At 32.9% G+C, this 6,055-nt stretch overlaps 1 protein-coding gene across 3 annotated transcripts in view; it reads left to right on the top strand.

The window, feature by feature from the left end:
- The first annotated feature begins 222 nt into the window (after positions 1–222).
- Positions 223–6,055, top strand: part of EYS (eyes shut homolog) — a 797,842-nt gene continuing 792,009 nt past the window's right edge. For all 3 annotated transcript variants that reach the window (XM_064412283.1, XM_064412282.1, XM_064412281.1), the window contains exon 1: positions 223–361. The gene's annotated coding sequence lies outside the window, so the exon portion shown is untranslated. The remainder of the gene's footprint in view (positions 362–6,055) is intronic.

Genomic DNA, 6,055 nt, shown 5'->3' with positions numbered 1-6,055 from the left:
GATTATGTTTCAAATTTTTTTTAACATTAATATAAATTCTTTGTATCTGCTATCAAATTAATATATTTGAGGCAATGAAAGGATTCCTCTGATAAAGCAAATTGAAAACATTTTGAATCCATTCCTATTTCTTATCAGCAGCATGCTGTCTCATCCCTCAAGCAGACAATCTCTAGTACAATACCATCTGATGCTGTCATTAAATCCTCAGCGTCAGGTTTCCGTAGCAACAGCAAAGCTCTCTCTGCTTCACTGTCTGCATGTGAAACCCAATCTGGAACAAAAACAGTTAATCTTATGCTGTTTTTCTACGTTTATTTGACAGCTTAAATCAGAGACCACCTGTAGCTGGAAATAAGTGGTAAGTAGCAGTTAAAGTTTGTGATTATTAAATTGTGGGGCTGTGTTGTAGTTGTTGATGTACAGGCACACCAGATGGTGGCCTGTTGTATTCATCACCAGATTAGAAAGATAACGTCTGGGCTATATGTAGGCCCACACACCAGCTTAAGAGTTTACTTTGTAATGCATAATAGCTTTTAGTACTTATTTAAAATAGCAAATCTTGAAAAGCTTTACTTTTATTTGATTATAGATGTGACAGGATAAATATACTCCCAAGGTGTTTAAAGTTAGTTTTGATGTTACTGTTTTCACACTGTTATCCCTCTCCAGGCCAACGATAGCAAACCATATACAGGTTATATTGAGTTTGCTTAGTTTAGGAGTTAGTGTTCACAGAACAGACAACTGTTTTGACTCAAATATGCAATGGTAATTAAAACCTGTGACCCAAAAAATATATGGCTTTCTTACAGAAAAAATGCAAAATGATTCTGAAGGAAATTTAGAAATCAAATATTTGTACCTACTAGCATATTCTAAATAAGAGCTTTTCTTTGTTCACTGAAACCAAAGAATGTGTCTTTCAAAAACAATTTTTTTCATTTCTAAGGCAGACAAATTTTCTGAAAGCCATTAGAAGTCTAATCAAATAGCATGGAGAGTTAACATACCAGAGGAGTTTTGGGTTTCATTTTACTAATTATCTGTTATTTGCCATTATATTTTTATATTATTGTTGCAATGTATGATTTCAAAATATTCGTGATTGTTTTAAGGAATTTTACTTAGATACAGTATCCATTTTATGAAAGCAATATCAATTCAAAATGTAGTTGATACTATTTTTAAAACATTGTTGTAAATCAGCATGAACTACTGCAATTTTTGGTGAACAAAATTTGATCATGGTAAGTATGAAAGCTATGGCATAGGTTGAATCAAACAGCTGCTACTGTGCCTTTATTGCTCAAGTTGAACCAAGATATTGTGCCTTTATACTTCTGAAGATTTGATGAAAAAAGGCAACACAGGTAGAGTATGCATTTTTGTTTATACACATATGAAAATATGTTTAGTTATATTTTATTTAGAAGGGACATCTCTGAGATGAAGATATACTGTAGCAAGTATCAAGAACTTTCACAGAATCGATAATTTTACCTTTTTTGAGGCATCTCCAGACATGACTTCTTTATATATTTGTTTTGCACTAAGATAATATCATTATGCATTAGACCAATATTTATGTAACTATGAATGATATTTAAAGCATAACTATAATTTCATGTTTAATTTTTACATATTTTGCTAATAATTCTGCTGACTGGTAAGAAGTCTTCCAGAAGTTTTACTAACATACGATATTCATCTAGTACAAGGTTTTCTTAAGAAATCTTTTCTTAAGAAATCAGGACAATCAGGGTAATTTTCCAAGGGCCTTTTCCAATTAATATCAGTGGTAGCTGGCTTTTGCTAAAGAATGGCATGATGAGAGAGAGGATAATCACATGAAAAACACGTAAATATTTACTAATAATTTTGCCCATAGAAACACGCTTGGGTATTTGAGGTCAGATGGAAACATAATTAATTCTTTTTATCATTAGTATATTGCTTGGTGTGGATTTTAATCTTCCCTGTCTCACTGATCTTAATCTTGATTATTTTGTTTTGTGGTTTGTTTTTGTTTTTTGGTTGTTTTTTTTTAGATTATAGACTACTAAAAAAGAATTATGAGTAAATTTTATAAGAATTATGAATGTGTTTGCCAAATTTGGGATAATTTCCTTCCTATATACACTTATGTTGCACAAAATGTGTGGCTATTTGCACACAGGTCCATTCATTTTTATGCACATTCTTAAATCATATCATTGAGCTTTTGCAAGAATAGTGAAGAAATAGGCAGGCTGTAATATTTACTTTTTTTTAAAAAGACATCCTCTTTGTGAAAATGCTGTGTGATGAATGTTAAAAATTACATAGTATATATTCAACAAACATAAACCTAGACATCTTGTCTTCCCAAAACCATTTGAGAGAGCTGATTTTCTTTCTAGTGTCATACATTGTCTTGATTTGTGGTTTCTGATTTTTTTTTTCATAAACATTTGGTAGATAAAGAAAAGATCTACAAGAAAATTTGATTTATTATACAGGGTGCATGCCGACAGACACTGACTTTGAAACATGCTGTAATATGAGGATTTCATGTCCATACTGCTGCATTTTGTTTTTATCTCCCCATCCTGTCAGTCTTGCTTCACTTTTCTTGTGCCAGTCAAGTTAATCACATTTGAACCCCAAAGTCCAGAGGCTTATTTAGCTGTAGAGTGTTGATAGAGAAAGAAAAATAATGCCGTTGGTTTCACAAACCAAAGCCACTTCTCTGGAAAACAAATTTATTATGAAATAAAATATAAAATAACAACATTTCTATATAGAGTTGCAAGCTTTTAGTCATTTCATGAAATAACACATTTTTATGAAGTTAACAAATCAAATGGACAGATGATCAATGTCAAATCTACTGGAAAACCACCTGTGCAAATGGAATGCCAGATTAGATAATAATCTGTCACTCAAAGTGCTGATGATCATGTGTATATTGCAAAGCATGCCTCAGACAAGAATTGTAGTAAAAGTCACCTTCATCCTAAAATGAATGTAGCATAAATTTTTTACTACAGATTGAAAGATATTTAAGGTTAATAAAGATTTCCAAGGTACACAATGAAGAAGTTGTTATTAGCTATAAATATATGTTGAACATTGACTTTCTGGATTGGTCCAATCATAGCAACAATTATAAATGATAATAACTATTTATTAAATCAAGACACAAAGATTTTCATATTTTTGAACAATATTAATTGATGAAGGTTGAAAAATATATTGGCATACTTACATTGCCAAAACACTGCTGTGCTTGTAGGACCCTTCTGATCCCCCAAACTTTTACTGGTTTTACTGTTTTTGTATGACTCCCAGGAGTTTGTTCTTTTGGAAATCTTCCTTTGGAAGATGCTAGATGTTTTCTTTATCAATACAACAGGACTTGAACAGGGTAATTACACTATTCAGCCTGAAAGCAGTGGTTGTGGAAAGCTGCTCACACAAGTAAGTGTCTGCAAGGTGGGTAATATATGGCCTCTTTTTTCATTCATTAGATACCAGTTGCTTCACAGACTGGGTGGATGCTTCTTGCATGTCTAACAGCATACCGATAGATCACGGCCAGTGCATACTATCACTCCAAGGAAAAGGAATCAAGTGGGTTCTATTAAAAAAAAAATTCAAATAATATAGAACATTATTGTTAATGCATAACATAGAAATTGATATATTTCTATGAATATAAAGCTAGAATATGGAAAATATGGAACAAAGAAATGGAAGCAATGGAGTTTCCAGTGTCTGATGTCCACCACAGGACTAGATTGTTTTTTCTACAAACCATGACTTTGGCAACTCTAAATACACACTGAAATGTAATGGAAAGAAGCATAACAGAAGATCAGATAAGATTATCTGTTTCCCTGAAAAAACATGTTCATACAAAGAGCAAGAATTGTTTCTGTGGGTGAAAACGGAAAGAATCAATGATATTTTCTTAATATCTTCAGAATTTTTATATATTTGGCATTTTTAATATGAAAGTGTTGCTTTAGCCCACTATGTAAGGTAATTTTCAGTGTAAACTGATAACAATTCAGAGTTAAAAGAGTTAATTCAGAGTTAAAATCTGTTTCGTACTTTACAATTACTGCTCAGGCACAAAAAGAAATATTCATAGGAGAAGTGCTACCAATGGAGCTTGTCAGATAAAAATAGAAATTAAATAGAGTTCTGAATGTCTCAACTCAAATTCTGTCTGGTCCTACTCACAGCTCTTTAATGAGAAACATAAATGGTTGAGAGGAATATTTGTTTTTCAGATAAAACACAACAGTTGTTCAAAAGAAATTTGGAAGAGTGCTGGGAATTGTGTGCAAATGTCAGACATTCTGCCTTTTTGTGTCTCTGGTAGCATTGTCCAGCAAGCTTAAGTACAACACAACAAGTATTGAAATGGTCCTTGACAACAAAACAATTCATGTGGAAGACTTGTAATTCGCATTATGCAGTTCAGGATTTTTTCTTTTGGATTAGCTCTAGTTTCTACCTGGGGACTTGAATGCCTGTTAGCATTTGGATTTATTAGTTACACACTGGGAGTGCATGTTCTGGTTTAGTTTCTTTGGAAAGGAATCCTATTCATGTGCTACGTGATATGATCTGAAGCACTGTAAGGAGCAACAATCAGGATATTCACTTAAAAACCACATTCCTCATCCAACAGTAAAGACTGTGTAGCACAGCTCTACCTTTAGCTATAGCTTTAGCCCTGCACTTTCCCATTGCTTTATACACTAAAGTGTTTGAAATCGTGTTCAGAAAACCAAAATGAAGAGCTGAACAATCTTTCTACTGAGTAGTGCACCCTTCTGTTTGATCTACATTCTTTTTGTAAAATTTCATTTGCAGAGCTGCAGAGTGACATTCTGGAACCTATTAGTTGTTACCATGCTCCCTCTTTGCCATGAACTTGTGGCTAGTTAACAGCTATGGACATGAGAAGTCACATATTTGCCCTTGTTTTTACTATATCCCTCTCCTCCTGTATTTGCTGCAGCTTTGTCTATGGGGATAACGTTCTGGGGAAACTGAAAAAAAAAAAAAAGAAAGAAAAAAAAAAGAAAGAAAAAAAAAAGGCAGGAAAATTAGGAAGTGTAAAAACACTACCACTTACCTTTGTAACTCCTTCTTTTGTTATTTCATCCTTTTAAGTTGTGTTTATTAAATGCAGCATTCTTGGGAAAGGTTATGAAACCTATAGGAATCAGGGGCTTGAAAATCTTTACAAATTTTGGGAACAATTATTCCTAGAAGTTTTCGTAGAATTTTTTTTTAAACTAAAGAGCTTGTCATTGTATAGGAACATTGGCTTTTCCTTTTATAATGATCTCTATATTCATCAGATTTACTTCAACTTGTTATTTGTTGTTCATGGAACGGGGATTAAACTTGGTGTATAGACAGATATCCACTGCTCTTCTCATCATCTCTTTGTGTTACCAGTATTACCCTATGTTCAAATTAGGTGAAAACCTCATTGGACACTCCTGACATTTTGCAAAATATAAGGTACCTCTGTTGCAATGTTATTGATCAGAATTTCTTTTCTGTCCCTGCTGCTTTACAGCACTTTTTTTTCCCTCTGCAGATAAATTATTCATTGCTGGAAGCGCAGTAGTTATTTATACTCATGTACATGGAAGGAAGACACCTTTAGGCTAACTAATCGTTTAAAAGTGCATGTCCTTATCATTGTACAACTACATGGATGAATCACTTTCTGTTACAATGTGTCCATATTTTCCCCACTTGTCACCCAGGAAATAATTTATTCTCATTCATTGTCAGATTTTGCATCTGTACAGGCTGAATCTATGTTGTGAAAATTAAATAGTGATTTATAATCTAAAGGAGAAAAGTATTAGGACATTATGACCTTGTCAGAGTCATGAATGGTTCTCTTGCTTTAAAATAGATTATAATATTGCTATTTAACCTAAGAGACAACTGATTTTTTTGGAATTGGATCCTGAAACTCTTGAGTTGCTTATTTTACCTCATTTACACCAATAGTCTTAGAATATATGTTTTA

This window comes from Passer domesticus, chromosome 3 (genome assembly GCF_036417665.1).
Source record: "Passer domesticus isolate bPasDom1 chromosome 3, bPasDom1.hap1, whole genome shotgun sequence".
NCBI classification, from domain to species: domain Eukaryota; kingdom Metazoa; phylum Chordata; class Aves; order Passeriformes; family Passeridae; genus Passer; species Passer domesticus.
This window is presented reverse-complemented; position numbering and strand designations above follow the sequence as displayed.